Source organism: Ambystoma mexicanum, chromosome 4q, assembly GCF_040938575.1.
Source record: "Ambystoma mexicanum isolate Mex_15411 chromosome 4q, UKY_AmexF1_1, whole genome shotgun sequence".
NCBI lineage: Eukaryota > Metazoa > Chordata > Amphibia > Caudata > Ambystomatidae > Ambystoma > Ambystoma mexicanum.
The window spans coordinates 1,291,814,638-1,291,835,672 of record NC_090928.1 but is presented as its reverse complement, the minus strand read 5'-3'; the positions used below and the strand labels follow the sequence as shown (position 1 = coordinate 1,291,835,672).

General features: G+C 45.2%; 1 long non-coding RNA gene across 3 annotated transcripts in view; it reads left to right on the top strand.

The window, feature by feature from the left end:
• LOC138468386 (uncharacterized) overlaps positions 1–21,035 on the top strand; it is a 163,925-nt gene that overhangs the window by 30,769 nt on the left and 112,121 nt on the right. The window lies entirely within an intron of this gene.

Here is a 21,035-nt window from a genome sequence, read left to right as displayed (position 1 = left end):
AAAGGTGCTCCCTTATTGGCGGTTCCCTGCAGTCTATAATGTTCTCCCTCTTCGAAAGTCTTTCACTATCAACAAAACTCCCATCCGGGTTTTCTCTGAACTTACTTTCACTGTCTTACGGTTTCCTTCGGCAAGGACTTCTGCGTTCCGTCATCCTCTTCTAGGCACGACTCGTAGTTGGCTCTGTCCGACTTCTCCAGGACAACGGCCTTCAGGGTCTCCCGTCTCAGCCCTCTCAACGATCTGCGTCTGCCCTTCGGTGACGACACTTTCGTCGATTCAGGAAGGTTACCTCTCTCGGCAAAGTCAGCGGCCACGATCGTTGTATTGCCTCGGGACAGCTTCCCCAAGGTAACGGCGTCCACTGCCTCTCGCCTCGGCCACTTCCACGGTCAACTTCAGCACTCCCGACACGGCTCCTTCGCTCGTTCCGGTATGATGCCTCCCTCAGCAAAGTCAGCGATCACAGTCGCTGTATTCAAACGTACAGCCAAAAATAATAACTCGGCAACCTGCGCAACGGCGCAACTTCGTATCGTCTTTCAGGGCCGAAGCCAACAGCTGCTTTATAAACAAAAAAAAAAAAACTTCTCTTAATACGCCCATGCGTAACCGTCCTTTTCTCCGTCCTCCCCACGAGACTCCGTCTCCTAGGTGACAAAAACAAATGACAGCCTTGTCATTAGAGGAAAGTCCATACATGGATTACATCAACCAGGACTTCCTGGTTACACATTCACTATTTTACTGTATACGTGCTCCCAGTTAAGGATTAAAGACACCGTCACAGGGGGGCGAATAAAGAATGTGCAGGGGAACAGCAACAGGTCTCCACTGAAGCAGCAAAGACACACAGATAATGGTTGGATCACCCGCAGACCTACCCAAAAGTTGCAGGCACCCTGTGGGGGCTGGCTGGATAAGGTGAGGACAGAGCACTGCAAAGGGGTGAGGGAACCCTGGATTGAGGAGACCAGCGGCAACAAGCCTAGGGGGGGGGCTGAATCCTCCATGCCCCTCTGCGAAGTGGGCCAGGTCATTGCACAGCGGGGAACAGAAGACAGCGACTTCTGTGCAATTAATTGGGAAGTCAGGGGTATAGAGCCACAACCCATACGCAGGCTGTTGATAGGACTGCCCGGGAGACGACAAAAGGTTGTGCCGGGAGGAGAGAAGAGTGACCCCAGCCCGAGCTGAGCCAAATACGTGACATAGAGAAGGAGGGCACCGTGGAGGGACCGATTCACAGCATCGGCGAGCACAAAGGGGGGAATCACGCAACAGTCAGGTGCTCCCCAAATGGAAGGCCCTGAATGAAGGGAGGACTGTGTGAGTCCCTGTGGGAAATGGCATGAAACTGGTGGTAGCAGGCAATGCCCAGGGAGGAGTGAGCGCACCCATCAGGGGAAAACCCCAGAGAAAAGAATACAGGCAACAGAGCAAGAAACCTACAACTACACAAGCCTGGAGGCGATATGGTGCGGTGGGAGGTAAGGATACCTTAAAGCAAGACATGCAGGCCACCCTACTAGAGCTCAAGGCGTTTAGGACAGAAGTGCAGACCTCCTTGGGCGCCACCGTGGACAGGGTCTCAAAGGTGGATTGGGTCGAGGCCCTAGAGAACAAACAAAGGTCGGCAGATATATCCGACGTGGCCATGGAAACGAGAGTTAAGGAGTTGGAGCGCAGAGAAAGGGAGCCATGATAGACGATGTGGAGAACAGGGAGAGACAAAATAATCTGTGGATATGGGGGCTCCCGAGCACAGACACTGAATCTCCAAAGTACTTGGAACTAATGTTCAAACACCTGATAAGACAATTATCCCTATACTCTGCGCCCAGGGCAAGGATAGTGGTTAATGGGGGACTGTCAAGGGGCTTGGAACTACAAAGGGGTACCAGACAGGGATGCCCTCCATAACCCCTACTGTACGCCCTGGTCATGGAACCATGGGCACTGGTGGTGCGGAGGGACGACAGTATTACAGGGGTTCAGATTGGGACTAGGAGCTACAAAATGAGCCTATTAGTGGACAAAACCCTGCTCTACAACACAGATCCGCAGGAGTCGCTCCCACACCTCCTACAGACATTGAAGGGGTACAGAGCAGTGTCAGTTTGGTATAGGAATATACTATATAGGAAAATGAGTAGTGGTGTTCCCGATGGGGGAGTGGGGCCGAGACATAAAAGGGTATATTAAAGGCATAGGCCCGCAGATGCAACAAAAAGGGTTCTGGTACTTAGCGATTAATGTCACAAGGGATGCCGGGGATCTTTTTAGCTGAAAATTATCTCTCACTGTAGAGCAGGGTGCAGGCGGATTTGCGATGTTGGGGTAGAATAAACCTTTCCTGGATGGCACGCCTCAACTGCATAAAAATGACAATACTCTTCAAGTTTATGTATCTTTTTCAAATGCTCCCAACCATAGTCCTGACCTTGTATTTTAGGACCGTGCATAGGGCTCTATTGCACTCTTTTTGCGGTCAAGGTCAAGGGTGGCTTATAGCACCCTACTCCTAGCACAGGAGAACGGGGGGGGGCGTTGGGGTGAGGAGGGATTCCCAGATCTCGAAACGTACTATAAGGCAGACAAGTTGCGAATAATGGTGGACCACCTGGATCCAGGAAAGCAAAAGCAGTGGGTACAAATGGATTACTCAATACTGGCACCAGTGACACTGGGGGAATGGATGTGGGTCCCGCAAAGAGAGATACCTGATTGAGTGCTGAAACACTCTGTGTTTGAGGGGTTCTGGGTAGTATAGAAGGAAGGCAACGCCACGCACTTGCTCACATTGTGGCCCTCTCTGCTTAGTTGCATCTGGCTCCTCCTCTGAGGCACCGAATTACTGACCCGGGGTTGTTTCAATCCTGGTATGAGGTGGGCCTGACCTGGGCAGGGCAGATGGGGAATGCCTGTCTCTGGAATGTTTGGAGGACTGTCTACAGGTGGGCACCCTCTCGGTATTCCGTTATCTGCAACTTAAGGGGGTGCTGATGGAACATAGATGGGGAAATAATTTGAAGCGGGAGTTCAAGCCCTTTGAGAAAACACTGCTGTGGAATACTGATACCAAGGGGCGTATTGCTAGGTTATATATTGAACTTAGGAATGGGGATGTGGGACCGAAGCTAATGGTGCAAGCCAGATGGGCAGTGGACTTGGGACGGGACATCTCGGACAGATTGTGACTCAAGATATGTAGAGCAGTAAAGGGATCCACAGTGTCGCCGCAATACAGGATGGAGGCGATAAAACTCATACACCCTTGGCACTATCCCCCGAATACCTTAGGAAACATGTACCCAGCGGCGGGCTCTAAATGTTGGAAATGTAGGCAGCTGCAAAGCACATACTATCATATGTGGTGGGAGTGCCCCTATATCCAGCAACACTGGCAGTCAGTCTTGGCTTGAAACTACTGTTTGGAGTGGAGGATGAAGAAAGTGAAGGGTAGCAGGAGGGGCACATGATACTTACCCTGATGGTGGCTGCGAGAAGCTGCATAGCCCAGGGCTGGAAAGGAATGGCAGCCCCCACGGAAAGATAATGGGTTACGGAATCCTGTGCCATATGTGATATGGAGTATTTGACACCTATCTTGGATGAGACGAAAACAAACATTGAGGGGACATGGCTTTTGTTTTTTTGAAAAGTATGGACGCTGACTCGATTCGAGAGAGCCATGAAGATGAACTAACTGTTTAATGATGGAGACGAGCTGAACAATGGACTTGACGGATGAACTGTGTGAGGGGTGGGAGGGGTTTTTATAAATGAAAATGATTTTATGTATCACTAAAGGTTTAGTAGCGATGTTGCTACAAGTTAAGATGTGTTACTTAAATGTCAATAAAAACGTCAATTTTTTGTTAAAGTGTTCACCTGCGGAAAACTATAAAAATCCAAGAATGATATCCTACGAGTGACAGCCCCTTTCCAAACAGACAAGGGGTATTGACCCTAGTACATTATGCCACTCCTCCCCGCGGTTGATTGGGATCACTTCCTCTGACATTGTGTCAGTGAAAGTACCAGGCTTGTACAGTCCCGACAACTGGGCCATAGATGAATGTGTCCCCAATTATCTCTGAATGAATAGCGCTATCAGCTGCACCATTGCTAAACATGGGATATGACATCATTATGAGTCAGAAGCACATGAATTCACAAAGCAGAGGGTAACTAATGTAAACCGGAGATTAAGTTATGGTGTTCAAAGTGAAAGGCTCAGTGTGTTAAATGCCTGTCCTAGTATCGTGGAGACTGGTGCCAAAAACATAACATGGAAAGGTCTGAGAGTCTGTGGCGTTATGTTGATGGAAATACCAATACAAATTTCTGCATGACCCTGCTATCATGGAATGCTAGAGATAGTATAGGTCTTTAACAAGCATTGAGTGAAGGAATATAATAGAAAACTGATATATTTGCACTACAGGACAGGAGACAAACCTATGCAGTAACTTAGTTATAGAGGGGAAATCTATCACACAACGATTCGAGTCTAACAAAGGTATAGGCTGACGCTCTGGTGGGCTGTGCATAGGGGTGAGGTCCAAGTACAAGTTAGAATATGACAAATCTGGTTACTGCCCCTATGCCCAATTGCACGTATTAATGGTTTGGAGACCATGTGAAGATTACTAGTCATTAATGCTTTTGACACTTCCCCAGTGGACTGAATACTAAAAGAATAGGGAAGTATGTTGAATGTACAATTGACCGTTGGTCTAGCGACCATCCTAAGGCAGGAATCTTTTTAGTGGGGGATTTGAATGCATATTGCCATCAAGTGGTCATTGACGAAGTGGACAGTGATGAGGATCTGGCTGATATGTACAAAACCTATATCAAAGCATCAAAGGGAAGAATACAAAGAGAAAATGGTAAAACATGGTTGGAATGTTTAGGTGGGTTGGACCTTGATTACCTGAACCCCAAAAACCCCGAAGATAATAAGGGTTGGGACACGTGGTCAAATGGTAGGGCTTCTACCAGAGTGGACTATATATTCGTAAATGGCATAGCAAGGAAATGATTACACCAGTTAACTCCTACCAACACCATTAAGCGATCATAGACTACTGAAAATAGATATCATGTGTAGGAAAAATTAGGCCGAAAGTACCCAGAACATCCAACAACAGGGCGGGGGGGAGAATGGGCTTTGTTGGACCGAGCCTATCATAACCAGGTACAATCAATTGTTGACCATGTGCCCTATGGTCATTAATGACCTAGACCAAATGGGTCCTTTGGAAATAGTGACAATACTGGGAGAGGACCAGGTACAGGCTATAGAATTATCGGTAGTAATGAGAAATGGGAAAGCTTACCAGAACATAAACGATGTAACCATTAGGAAGAGGAAGACACGGTTTAGAGGAGAGCTCAATAGAACAAAAATAAATATTTATTTATTGGTTATTTGTAAGGCACATATACAACAATTGGTGTTTCAAGGCACCACAAGACAAAAAAGGGGTGGACATGGGAGAAAGATACAATAACGGTCCTACTAGGCCTTGTGACATTTGGATTGTGCAAGTGCGAGGAGAAGGGGGAAGTGCAGGTCGGAACCCAATGAAGTGCTAAGGAGGGAGGGGGAGTGCAGGTGAAAATGGGGAGGCCAAAAAGGCAAGGGCAATGGAAAGCAGGTAAGCACAGTGAGGGGGGAGGTGTAGGTAAGGGAGGTCAGGTGGCAAATGCAGGGAAAGTTAAGCCGAGGGGGCCTGGGTCCCTGTAATACTCAGAGGGAACCAGGAAGCCAGTAATAGAGGAGGAGGAAGGATTTAGCAGGGGAGGGAGACGGAGCAGTAGAAAAGGAAGGTCTTGCAGAGCTTCCGGAACTTAAGGAGATCTGGCTCAAGCCTGCGAGGGGCAGGGAGACGGTTCCAGAAAGACATCTCCCCCCACTCTTTGCTTCGAGAAGCGACAGATTTGCAGAGAGTTGGAGCTAGCAGACCAAAGGGAAGTATTTAGGGAGCGAGAGATGGATGTAGTGGGGTCCCAGAAAGACTTGTGGATGATGCAGAGGGTCTTGAATTTGATCCTAGCAGCACCCGGGAGCCAGTGGGGAGAAATTAGGGCTGGACAGATGCGACCCCTGGGTTTGAAGCTAAAGAGAAGTCTCACAGTCTTATTCTGGATACGATGAAGGGGACGAAGGGAGCAAGAGGGAAGATTAAGGAAGAGGCTGTTAACTGTAGTCAAGCCTAGAGAGGACCAGAGCTCTGGAGACATTATGTTTCTGGGGGAAGATAAGGAAAGGGAGAATACCTCTGAGGTGTAGCTGAAGCGTCTTTATGCTAGATGGAATTACCAGTAATTATCACAGTTAAATAATCGGACAGACCAAAGGAAGATGGTAACATACTGCTTTAATCTTAATGAAAGAATGCAGGGCGATATGACCGCTATTACAGTAGATGCTCAATGTTAACACCTAAGTTTGCTTGCACAGAGTTTATATACTTTTACATGCATCATTTATGACGTCATCCTACGTGACATTTCATAAAAAATAATGCCGGGAGGGTTTGGATTAGGGGAACATGTCTACTTATAGAATGATATAAGTGTTATTATCTCATTGGCTTCCACTTGTCTGTAGGACACGCCCTGAGCTACTTCTACGTACGTCACATACTGATTATCACATAGAGTATGGCAGTGGGCTAATAACTGCAACATTGTATATAAAAGTACGTAGCAGGCTTGTGATTGGTTGGCAACCCTATGCAACCTTGGGCTTTCGGCTCCTTTTAACAGCACGTGGACAGAAGGAAACCTAGGTGTTCAAGCTGCGTCAACATGTTCTTTGTTTTCCCAATTAGTCCATCATATGTCATCAACCTGATCCTTCACCAAGGTCTGTCGTTTTTAGTTGACCTTGTAGTCTGCTCACTGTTCTGGAACATTGAAGTGAGTTTGAGCACACCACTAGCTTACTTTTAGCTCTAATGAATAGCCTTTGTTTTCAACTTCTGAGTAGCGTGTTAGGAGATCATGATTTGTCCATTTCAGCCTCTTGTTGGGGTGGTTGTGAAGAGGAGATGCAATCTCTATAGGTACCTAAGAGTCTGTTGTTGAATATTCCGCCCACCTATTAGGGTTGGACAATTAGACCTGACGCAGGCTGCTTGCGGGGAAAGGAGCACCAATAGATCATGGATTTTCAATAGAGTTGTCAAGATGTGGGTTGGGACCATGTGGGCTGGAATAGCATAGTTTAAAATGAAATGTGGACACCAACCTGTTTGTGCGATAAAACCAGCAACAATAGATCAAAAGGAAATGTGTTCGCTCTCCACTTCTTTTACATCAATGGAAGTTCCATAAGCTGTGTGCATCACAAGTAAGGGTAAAGGTTTCTAACCAGATGTAACCTGTGATAATTGATATTGTTTGTCAGTTGTGTAAACTGTGTAACTAGGAGATGGGACTATGACCAAATATGGAAAGGCCCCAGAGAGAGGTGCAGTGTAAATATGAAACATACAATTATAAGTTAAAAGAGGATGGAGATTAGATGAATGTATCCAATAAAATGTGTGAGCACTAATATGGTTACGTTGTATAGGTTTAACCAATCTTGAGGGGGTTGACAATGTAACCAAATGTTTGGGAGTGTTTTTACTGTTATACATTGTATAAAGTGTTTGTTCTTCGTGTGGTTCAGGGAGACAGGTTAGTTTGACTGTTTGTTTTGTTTGTTTGTTTTGTTTCATATTTATATAACGCCCAACAGCCCGAGGACATCGTGGCACTTGTTACAGTACAAAGCTTAGTTACTTAGTTACATGGTCATTAGTAATATATATACAGGTTGCAATATAGTTACATAGTCATTAGCAGTATATTTACAGGTTACAATATAGTTATATTATATTTGTGTTATATTACAATATACATGGCAGAAGTGGAGGAGGCAGTCCTCCACTTGCTAGTTGAGGAGAGTGGCCTTGCGGTTGTTGCGGAAGACAGAGATGGAAGTTTCAACTCTAAGGGTGGCAGGGAGTGAGTTCCAGAGTTTCGGTGCAATATAGGAGAAGCCTAGACCTCCCGCTGTGGCTCTCTGTATGCGTGGTATATGTAGCTGGTTGGTGTACTGAGCTCTGGTGGGTCCTTGATATTGCTTCAGATAGGTATGCTGGAGCGGTTTTGTTGAGGCACCTGTGAGTGATGGTGAGGATTTTCAGAGTAATACGGTCTTTGACCTGGAGCCACTGGGCTTCACGTCTGGCGTGGGATATATGGTGTCTTCTAGGGATGCTCATGACGGCTCTGAGGGCATTGTTTTGTGTGGTTTGCAGTCTGTGAATGTTTTTGGCGGAGGTGCCAGCTAGAAGGGCGTAGCAATAATTGAGTTTGGCTCCTATAGTTGCTCTAGCTATGGCCAAGCGGTTGGGGGTGGATAAATAGGGTTTAATCGCATTGATGAGTTTGGTGCTGAACACTGATGCAGAGGCTATGGCGCTGACTTGTTTGTTCATCTAACCCCTCCCGGGTGTTTGTACAAAAAACTTGCTTTACGGACAAAGCGTGTACGTACTGTTTAAAGGTGGGCCTGCTTTTGGTTACAGTGATGAAAGGCCCAATTCTACACTCTGAATTATTGCCATTTGATTTAATTAAACCGGGTGCCATTACCCTCTCTGGCCTTTAGAGACTTGCTCACTCCACCTCACTGTTCTGAACTTGATGGTCCTGTAGATTAATGTTACTTCCGTCCCCAAGTACCACACAGGTAGAAAGTAAAACCACTACCCCTGGAATCTTTGAGGCCACAGGTGTAGGGTGCCGTCAGTCTGGAACCAGGAACACCGGAAGGACCTCTTGACCAATGCACTGCAATGAATGATTATATATACAGTAGCAATGGACAATGATACAGAGTAACAGGGAATATCTCAAAAGGGCTTACCTATGTGTGATGACAACAAGGACTTGGCATGTAAGGAGAACAAGAGGGGTCGATGACAACTGGAGACTGACAAGGTCTAGGCAGCACTCTGGATGAATCAAACACCTGAGCCAAGGGTGCAATACACAGGATAATCCTAAAGCAGTCCGGAAAGCAAATCCTGGGTCGAGAACCAGTAAATAGCAAAAGTCAAGGAGGTTGATTCCTGAGTTCGAAATAACAGAAACAGAGGTTGAATACCAGAAAAATACAGCTGTACTCCAAGGGAAAAAGGCAAGGCAGTCCCCTGGGACGTGCCGAGGTCGTAGTAACTTTAAGAAATCCAGAATATCCAGGCGGCTGTAATCCAAGGGAAAAGGCAAGGCTGTCCGTGGAAACGTTCCGAGGTCATAGTAGCTTAAGAAATCCAAAAATAACCAGGCGCCGACAGTACTCGAGAGAAGTAGCTGAGAAGCGTTGCTTCCGTGTTTCCCCGTTCCTTTTAACTGCATCAGGTGGTCATGTGACGTGGATCACGGGGAAACGTGAGAACTGTGTCACGTGACCCGCGATGTTGACGGACACAGTAGTGGACGTTTGATCACGTGACATGTGGATCTCTGTGTGCTTGTATGGCAGTGCCGCCCATATGGAAAGCGCCATGGCAGATGCCAGTGCAAAAAAGGCTGCAAGGATCTTTGATTGCCAGCCGGACATCTCCCCTGCCTAGTGAGTTGCTGCCATAGCCTACGTGGTTGAGTGTGGGAATTGCAGGGAGCTCGGCGGGTGATGAGTGTGGAACCGGATGGGTGGGGACTGAGCAGAGTTCTGGTTGGGCATGATCGGGAATGTACCATGGGAGACGTGACACTCACATAGGCTTTTGCCTTTGTGGTTGTTCCATAATTGACATCAGCAAATGCCTTGTCCTCCTAATCTTAACAGAAATATGTCTTATGCACATGGTCTGTTCATTCGACTCCCTTTGTGCCTTGCACCCATCTCTCGAAATGGCTTCCTTGACTTCAGGCCAACGTACTCCCTTTGTCTGCCCATGAAAACAGCTTCTTCATTAATTCTTCAATTTACAATCCTAGGTTATTATTTTGAGGTAGCTGTGTTGATTCCTTAACACAGGCCCTCATCCATTTTCTTTCAACGATCGTCCTAAATGTTATATATTTACCTCTTTTTTAGCAAGCTTCTATATGCTTTTTCTACTTTGCATTACAGCACATTTACACTTATTGGTCAGCAAGTTACTTCATCTTCTGATTTGCAGTTGCTTCATTTTTAGGCACATGTTTCTCTTTGTGCTTTAGTTACATCGTCAGTCTTAAGTATTTTCATATCGTTTCAATATAAGTTTAAATATATTCTTCATGACATCATTCTGTTGTCGTCAGACCTTTACTCAGCGTTCATCCATGATTCCCATAGCTGCATTAAGGCACTTTGGCAGTGGGCATCCTTCTTAGTGACTTCCTTCTGCTGTCTCAATATGAGGGTATCTCCTGAATGGCTGTCTGAGTGCATATCGTCTTTCATAGAATCGACGCAACATGGATATGTCGCATACATTCATACATGGGTTCCCAATTGTAGCTCTTCGTCTGCTACTCCAATAGAACAGTGGTGAGGAGGTGGGGACTAGAGAAGAGGCATCCACCTGCTCCTCTACATTCCTCCCTCTGGTCATACATTCTTCTGCAATCCCAGATTCATCTTCCACCATCTCATGATAGTTTATTTTCATTGGGACCCATATTTTCGTCACCCCCTCAGGTGACCTGCATTCTTTATGTGTTCATCCACACTCCAGGTCATGTGATGACAATCCTCTGCTGGTAAACAGAATATCCATCGTCTCACATATCTCTTCTGATCTTGGGTATAGTAGAACCTTGTTTCTGGAGGCGCAAGAGAACTCTTCTTGATGTTTTCTCAAGTACTTTCTTCAATCTGTGTTTTCTCTCCAGTACCACTGTAACATCAATAACTATCTTCATCCAAATAGCTTTCTTGGCTGGTTTCTGGCATTGTTCCAAAATGATCCTTAAGAGACAGAATCCTAGCAACACTAACACTAGTATTGCTCCAAGTAATTTGAATGCATTCACCAACCAAGATGGAATCCATGAAAATAGAGATGAGAACCAATCGTCTCCTGCCATCTGTGAGAAACCACAAGGTTTGTCATTGGCTAGTCCCTGCGGATCCCTCTCTCAGGTGGCCAAGGCACAGCCATCACCCTTTGGATACAGACCCTGGGGGTGGACCAGTGCAAAAGGATCACCTGGGTGAGGATTCTTCGGTGAGTGGGACACCAGACCGCAAGACGCGGTATTCCCCCCTCCCTCCTTTACCCCATCCTACCAGGTACGATATGTGGGAACTCTACCCCACACCCCCCTTTCCTGTTACAAACACTTGCACACAGACAGCCCGGTCTGAGAGAAAACAGTCTCACACCCGAGCAGTGTACCTGACATGTGCCAATACTATGGTCAAGCGAGGTCAGGCAATTGCTGACAATCACTCACACCTGACTTCCATTAAGCTTCCCCACACGGTTAAAAGGTGGAGCACGAGAGCACACTCTGAGCGAGGCAAAGCACACAAAGGAACAGCAGTTTCGAGACGACAGCTGAACGAGGGGAGAAAGACAGCAAATCAAGAAGGGTTTGCAAGAAGGGAAATACCCTTGACCTTTTCGGCAAGAATCCGTTTTCAAGAAACCTTTGAGTTAGAAAGCATAAGGCCAGGAAACCAGACTAAGTACCCTGCATTGTGTGTCGGAGATACCAGAGGCCCTCCCGCTTAGTTGATCAAGGCGAGGAGGAGGAGGAGCAGCAGCCGCTGTGGTATCATCCTTGGGTCCAAGAACAAAGTAGCGCCAGAGCGATCAACACAGCCGGAGAGTTGAGGTAGACCACTGCAAGACCGGTCTGTGTTGAAGTCAAGTTTGCCAGCTGCAACATTGTATGAGCGCAGGTACGAGCATTGTTAAACTCGTATGATGAAAGACACGAGTAAAGCTACATTGCTGATGAATGTTTGAACTTTGAGAAGGAAAGATAAAATACTGTTGACGGAGCGGTCCGGCACCGCAGGTTTGCTCAATCGAAGATCTCTGTGAGGTTTCCAATTAAGAAGTGAAAGTTAAAGAGCAAGGAGCTGTGAATCGAAGTGGTCCTGCGACGCTTTAAGCAAAATCCATTGCACAATTGATAGTCTTCGATTTTTGATAGAATGAGAAAAGCTGTGTCGAACTGTTAACATTGCAGTAAAAGGGGTCTGAGCCCGAATGAGGGAGATCAATTGACAACATTGTGTTAAAGAGGGTATGTTCCCGGCAGAGGGGGGCCCGTGGTGAACAGTAAATTACAGGAGAATTTGTGAATGTGAAAATCCTAAGAAGAAATGAACTTTGATGTTTTTGTGTTGCATCAGGCCCTCTGTAATAAGAGACTTTGAGTAATAAAGAGACTTTGGCACAGAAGGCCCTGATACTTATGTTTTGAACTGCATGCTCATGGCCGGGAAACCAGAGTGTGTGCAAAGCTAATATGTGCTGCCTTGTCCCGTGCTGAAATCGTGGGGAAGGGAAGCCATTGGCTCAACTATCATGACACATCAACACTTTTCGCATAACATTGTTTCCCACACCATCTGTATTTAGAAGTAAGGATTGGTGTAATGACCCCTAACAAGGTGCAGTCACATACTACAGGTCAGGCCTGTACTATGAGGGTTGCTGGCTGGTGTAGGCTGCAGTTGGCCCACATTGGCAACCAAACAACAGTAATTGCCTCCACCAAGATGGCCCCCAGAATTGGATGCCTAGCTGGAACCATATTGTGAAGATCCCTGGTGGTCTAGTGGTGCTTGGTGCAGCCCAGGGCTATAGAAGCCCTGCCCTGTGCCACACCCAGCGCTTAGCATTTTCTCCGGCTGTGCTATGCAGCAGCGTAACGCTTGCCTTCCTGTTTCTGCAGTCCATCTGCTCCAGCTTACCTGTTTGGACCAGTGGTCCTCTTCATGCTTACCGCCGCTGCGCCTGGACTCTCTTGGAAGTTTCACGGCTTTCACTTCCATTGCAGCTTCCCTGCAGCTCCTGAAAGAGAAAGAACATTGCAGGTGAGATCGGAGCGCAACGCTTCGCCTCTGCTCCTCCCCCACCAGTTTAACTTACCTTCTAACTGCCATCTAACATTCCAGACTTCTTTTTCACGTTGCTGGGGCTCCTGCTGTTCATCGCGACCTGGCATACTCTGTTGCAGCACCCTGCAGGATCTGAAATCAGGGAAAGAGACACTTTTAAAACGTCTGTTTTCACAACGAACAATGCATTATTTTACAACACGTACAACAACAACGTGCTTGATCACTAATAACGCTGAAGAGGCAGGGAAACCTGCAAAGCAAGATTGCAAAGCGCAGAAAGGACATTAAGACGCACAGAAGAGACATTAAGACAGCAAACACACAGAGACATACCACAAAGTGCAGAAGCGATATTTGAACACTTACCTACCAGCATCATGTACGCCGTAACTGGCCTGGGCCAACAAATCCAGTGCGGAAACTGGAGAAACAGAGACTGGTTAAAGTCTTCATCACTGAATGTCATTAAGGTCAGCAGGAGTTTGCAGTGTCAGTCAGCACATCCCTGGGGAGGCAATACGGGAGGAGGTGGGGAAGAGTAGCTACACAGTTGTTGATCTCATTTCATTATCCATCTTCAGGTTCACCCAGGGGTGCCTAATACCCATCACAGCATTCCAAGAACCCTACCAAATAACCCTCGACTATACTGTTCGCTGGGCAACTAATCCTGCAGCGCCACAGAGGTCAGAGAGTGGTTTGGAACAAGCAGCACAGAGCCAAGTACCACACATCGACAGTCGGGTCCAGGCACTCCTGCAGGGCACCAGAGGTAAGCGTTAAAATTGGCAATAGGTTTATTAGTATAGGCCCTTTTATTTTGCTAAAGACTCCACTAGGACTGCATTATTATTATTTGATGGTCGTAGCAGGCTCCCATCTTTAGTTTTAGGATTAGATAGGCGCTCTACTGACCCATTTAAATAAACACCCTTGACATTTTTTTTGTTTTATTGCTTTGGCTGAAAAATGCAACCTTTCAATACAAATCAAATGTTCTCATTTTACAAATATACATTAAAACAATATTAACATTTCCTAAGTACATTTCATTATTTCATTTACATTATTCATACATTTAATTTCCATTATAAAAAATAAAAATAAAATCTGCAATCTAAAAGGAGAAAAGAAATCACAACATAATCAGAAGGGACAATTAATTTCCATTTCAATCCCTTATGATTTCAGTTCTTTACTTCTCCAGTTATATCATTTTCCAATTTCAATTCATTCAAGAAATTCATTGTTGCATACCCCAATGACTTGGAGTATACATGAAATGTGTGTTACCATAGGTCTTTTGCATCATGTGCACCACATATACAAACAATTTCCTGAAATATTTAATTCTTGGGTTTTCCAACTCTGGGCATTCAGTGATGATATGTTCAAGCGATTCCATATATTTGTCATAAATCAACTACGTATCTTAAGTAAAAGGATACAGGTATAACCATAAAGGATACAATTGGTAGGGTTCTTCCGGATCCTTGAGGAGGAAAACGGCTTGAAAGTAGTGAAGTCAAAATAGATCTTCCAAATGATACCACTCTCTGACTAATAACAGGCAGAGGGAGGAATCACTGGAAAGGGCTTGGGAAAACTATTGGAAGTCCGCCTGGATAAAATAAGGCGTAATGAAGAAGTATCCCAACATTAATTCTCACTAATAGTTCAGCAATTAGGACAGCACTAACCTGTAGATGCTGATAACTGTAGGCTCTGCCAACAAGTCTCTGAAGTAATCCAATATAGACCCAAAGAAAAGGAAGGAAAGTTAGTAAGGGAAAACATATCCCGAACAGCACGAGGGTCAAGCTAGATACCGGATTGGTGCACCACAGGATAGCGTCCAATGTACCGTGCACAATCACCTTCTAAATTAACAGTTGTCAGCAGTACTTCCTTTCCCATGTAGAACAGAAGATAGTGCGCGGAAATCCACCTGTTGTTTCATCACAGGCGACAGGATTCAATCAAAGCGTAGCACAAACTTCCGTGTGGATTTATACGTGGCAAAGGTACATGCAGCCAGGAAAGCCACACGTTAAGAGTTCAGGAAACCGCATGTGGTTTTACATGTGACAAACTTACACACAGCCGGGAAAGCCGCACGTTAAGAGTTCAGGAAACCACGTGTGGGTTTACACGCAGCAAAAGTACACGCAGCCAGGAAAGCCGCACGTTAATAGTTCAGACAACCATGTGTGGTTTTACACGCAGCAAAAGTACACGCAGCCAGGAAAGCCGCACGTTAAGAGTTCAGGAAACCGCGTGTGTTTTTACACGCGACAAACTTACACGCATCCGGGAAAGCTGCACGTTAGTATTCTTCCAAGCGACTGCAAGAGTTCAAGAATCAGCGTGTGGTTTTACACACAGCAAAAGTACACAGAGCCGGGACTGCCAGAGATTGCATGTGCAGGGAAAGCCGTACGTTGGTCTTCTTGGATGCGGCTACAGAAATGAGCGTGTGGAAAAATTACACGCGGTCAAGAAAAGCCGCCCGTTTCTTCTTGGACGCGGCTACAGGAGTTCACGTGTGGAAATAACACGCAGAAGCAAAGCCAAAGAAGTTGCTGAAGAGTTGCAAGGGCGCAGATCAAAGATTCAGCTACAAGACTCCATATTTGTTCAATCAGAAGCAGCGAGGGACGTCCAAACGCTGCTTATAAACGTAAGGTGGAACACGTGACAAATCCCTATTCACGTGATACTAACGACGTGTATAATGCAAACATTGTTTTCCGGGTAAGATGTCAAACAGCCTCCATCTAGAATAGAAAGGCTTTGCAGTTCTATGGGCATAACCAGGTCTGTGCGAAGAGTGCGTAACAGGTCCAGATGTAATCTGACTGCCATGCATGACAGTGCCACCCCCCAAAGGGGCAGCCACACCCCTTTTTGAGTGGAATTTACATAACAAAGCAGGTGCATGGATGTTGTATAGAGGTTCCCAGGACCTGTCTTCGGGACCATATCACTTCCAGCCCACCAGATAAAATGGCTGACCAGAACGAAGTCGCATATCCAGAATTTCTTGTACCTCATATTCATCGGAACCTTTTACTGAAACAGCTACATGCCGTATAGGCAATCTAGTATTATCAGAGCATGGTTTTATGAGTGATACGTGAAAAACGGGATGTACCCGCCATCGCTGTGGTAATGCCAGGCGGACAGCAGCCGGATTAATCACGTGGACTACCTCATATGGACCGATGTACTTAGGCAACAGCTTCTTTTTATCAGGTATACGCAAATTCTTAGTAGATAACCATACTTTCATACCTGGTGTGTAAACCGGTGCAGGAACTCTGCGAGCTTCAGCATAGACCTTAGTTTGTCTTTTTGCCTGCTCGAATTGCTGTTTCACTTTAGACTGAAAATTAATGAGATTTCTGATTTTATGACCTGCTGCTGGTGTATTCATAGACAAATCAGAATCCAAAGGAATAGATCTGGGATGTTGTCCATACAAAGCGTAGAAAGGTCAAGTACCTATGGCTTTATGGTAGGAATTATTGTATGCAAATTCTGCGGCGGGGATAACAGTTAGCCAGTCTGATTGAAACTGGAGACACAAACACTGCAGGTATTTTTCCATAGTACTGTTGACCCTCTCAGTCTGTCCATCTGTTTTTGGATAGTAAGCGCTGGACATCCGGTTGTCTATAAGCAACGCAGAGCTCAGTCCTCTCCAAAAGCATGAAGCAAATTGTGAACCCCTGTCGGTGATTATTACGGAAGGTAAACTAAAAAACCGAAACACATTCCGGATGAATAATTCAGCCAATACAGGAGCTGTTGGTAACCCAATACAGGGAACAAAGAGAGCCAGTTTAGTAAAATAGTCCACAGCCCATATGGTATCATACCCATTGTTCTGTGGCAATTCCATCACAAAATCCATTGATATAATATGCCACGGTTTGTGAGGAACAGGTAAAGGTTGTAACAAACCGACTGGCTTGCCAGGAGTGTTCTTGCATTGGATGCATACTGAACATGTAGAAAGTAGAAACGTAGTCAATCACATCTTGTGTAATTGAAGGCTCCCAATACCATCTTTTTAGCAACTCTAGAATTTTTTTTTGTCCTGGATCGGCTGCTACAATGGAGTCATGGCCCCAACTGAGGGCCTTGTTACGAGTGGTGTCTGTTGATAGCTAAAGCACCCCTTGTGTGAAAGGTAAGACGTTCTGTATATCCAGATTGTATTCTTGTACCAATCGTGGGTTTTGTACAACCCATTCCAGCAATCCTTGTTTCAAGGATGGTTGTGCAGAACAGCTACATATCACATGATCCGCCAACAACATACTTTGAGCCGGCGGTGCTTTCTTCAAATCCTCACTGATGCGGGATAAAGCATCCGATTTGACATGTTGTCTGGAAGGGCGATATGTGATTTGAAAATCGTATTGAGCAAAAAACACATGCCATCTAGCCTGCCGAGCTGTAAGGCATTTCATAGTTTTGAAGGCTTGGAGATTACGATGATCAGAGTACACCACCACCTGATGTTTTGCCCCAACAAGATGATGTCGCCATTCCCGGAATGCATCTTTGATTGCAAGCAATTCCCTTTCAGTAACAGAATAGTTCTGTTCGTATGGGGTTAGCTTACGGGAAAAGAACGCAACGGGATGCTCCTCCTTGGTTTCTGCACAAACCTGCGAGAGTACAGCTCCTATAGCGACACTGGAAGCATCTGCTTCTACCATAAACTGACACTCGGATTTAGGATGTTGCAGTACAGGTGCTGTGGTAAATGCCTCTTTCAACGTCTCGAATGAGGCTTGTGCTTTCTGGTTCCAACAGAATGGTACCTTTTAACTAGATAAGGCTGTCAATAGGGTCACTGTCTTAGAGAATGAACGGATAAATCTGTGATAGAAATTCGCAAACCCTAAGAATGATTGTAAAGACTTGACATTATGCATAATAGGCCAGGTCAATATAGCCTTAACTTTGGAATGGCTCATTCGGACTCCATTGTTGGTGATATCGTAACCCAAGAATTCTACTTCCTGCGTATGAAAGATGCATTTCTCAGCTTTGACAAAGAGTTTGTTCTTTCAGAGTCTTTGGAGGACAGCTGACACATGATCCACATGTTCTGGGAACGACGATGAATATATCAATATATCGTCCAGATAGATCACCACGAACTGGTCCATCATGTCTCTAAAAATGTCATTCATGAAGAACTGAAATGTAGCGGGGGCGTTACAGAGGCCAAAAGGCATCACAAGATATTCAAAAGGCTTTACCGTGTCTTAAAAGCGGTTTTCCACTCATCGCCTTCGCGAATGCAGACCAGATTGTATGCTCCCCGTAGATCCAGTTTCGTAAAATAGGTAGAAGTACCTAACTGATCTAACAACACATTTATCAGTGGTAATGGATACTGGTTCTTTATGGTGATGTCGTTAAGAGCCATATGATCTATGCAGGGTCTTAAGTCTCCTTCTTTTTTCGGAACAAAAAATAATGGAGAGGCAGCAGGCGACTGAGATGGCCGTATGAAACCCATATCGAGAGCTTTGTTTATATACCCTTTCAAGACAACGTCTTCTTTGGGAGTTAAAGAATAAACTCGGCCAGTAGGGACTTTTGCCCCAGGAATTAGTTCAATCGGACAGTCATACTGCCTATGTGGAGGCAGCTGTTCTGCCTTGCCTTTGTCGAATACATCTGCATATTCAATATACTCGCAAGGTATGTGTGTACCACCCTGATGTACTGCACAGATGATAGCGGACCCTTCCTCCATGGAGTCCAGAATATGGGATTTAGTTGACACCATCGGATTAGAAAAACAATGCTCATTACAATAGGCAGATGCATATTGAATCTGTTCCGTAACCCAGTCGATTATGGAGAGTAAGCCAGGCAAGACCAAGTAACAGTTTGTAATGAGGAGCCACGATGACATCAAAAACCATCTCCTCTGAATGACCGTTCGGTAAAATCATCCGAATAGGTACGGTCTCTTTAGTTACCATGCCCGAGGTCAGTACCGACCCATCCATAGTACTCACTGTTTCAGGTTTATCCTTGGTTATCATGGAGATAGAACAGTTCTTAGCAAATATGATGTTTATATAATTATTCGTGGCACCGGAATCTACCACAGCCCTGGAACACATTTCTTGGCCTGCAAATTGTAATGTCACCTCCACGGCTATTGGAGCAAAAGCCGGAAGGGTATGGGAGTCCAATGTAGCACTCCACACAGGGACTGCTAATGTTGAGTTTTGGCGTTTCCCGAACGCTTGACTGGTTTCTTAGGACACGTAACCAGCAAATGCTTAGAGAAACCACAATACATACATAAGTTGTTCTTTCTTCGATTCTCTCTTTCTGCATTGGATAATCGACCCCTCACAGCTCCAATCTGCATTGGTTCAGGTTCATTGGAGGGAGCTTCTGGTACGTCAGTACGAACAGATGCTTGCAGAAATGTTTTTTTTCTCCCCTTTTTTGGCATTTGGTTGTGCGTCGATTTGCAAGATTCTGTAAACCCAGCAGGGACCACAGGAACGGCCTATAAAGCATCTTCCAATTCTTCCAAAAGACCTTTGTAAAAAAACAGCTGTTTTTTTTTATCTTCAGGCCATTGGGTCTCGGCTGACAATTGATTAAATCTGGCTATGTATGCCAGTAAGGTCTGATTACCCTGTTGGAGACTAAGCAGCTCCAAGTCTGTGGCTTGAGTGGCATAGCGCATGTCAAAGACCTTACTCATGGCTGCAAGAAGAGCAATATCTAACAACAAGAGATAAGTGGAGTAGCTTACTGATGCCTGGATTATACTCCAATTCAAACATTATAGACAATATATAACCTTGGAATTCAGCCGTCTCTCTCCTATGTCACCTTTCTAATTCCCTACAGAACTCAGTCCATGGACCAAATAGGTGCCTAGTCACAAGATAATGAAAAAAATCTTATTCAATTTATTTGCATATCAAAAACAAATACTGTCATCTCATAAACATACATCAAAGATAAAAAATGTGTAAAATCTTGTGCACATTTCCTAAAAACCAACAATACAAAAAATGTTAAAAACCATATAGATGTACCTTGAACACCCCACAGAAACTTCACTGCCTATACAAATCTAGCAAATCCAATTTGTGACAGGCAATCTCCCAAATAATGTACAAAACACAGCTTTGGTAAGTAGTGTCTTGGAATCCTTTAATCAGGAATTGTTCCAGGAAAATAAATCTTGTTTGAGTCCAAGTAATTTTCTATCCCATATATATGCTACGAGGGTGAACACAAAAACTCAATAGATTTTTATCTGGCACCACTACCATTTATGGTGCTTTACAAATCCCAACATGTTTCGTTCATAGGTTAATTAGCATCACTTCATAGAACTTCATCAGGGGACCAACAGTGCCCTGTCAACACATCTTCAATTTCAATTATTTTCTATAGACCAACATCAGTAGGTAAGTGGTGTGTCTGGAGCTGTTTCCCACTACAGCACTTCAAACCACTAGCTATAAGAATTCACTGTCAATCTTGAGCCTGGTAACAGGGGAGCGTCTTTTTAGTAGACAATGAACACACTTCAGTAATATTTCATCAAACACTGAATCTTGATTGTTTAAGAGGCCCGTTCTGTTATTATGCGCGTGTGTGTCAATCCTTATCAACTCCCAACACGTTTTACGCGTTGTGATGCTGGAAATGCATCGGAGGAACAGGGCGTACTTATCCTTGTCCTTTGCTGCTTTTTATTGTGTGCGCTGTCGTGTTTTCTGCGCAGGAGTTCATGTGGGACTCCTGGCAGTGCAGCTCTCTCTTTTGGTTTGGTGAACAGACACATGGGATACCCTTATGGCACCCATTGGTAGGGGTACAACCCTGTGCCCCTAGTGTATGTTTTTGGGCACGTGTGTGTTACCCACAGAGCAGGGTACAG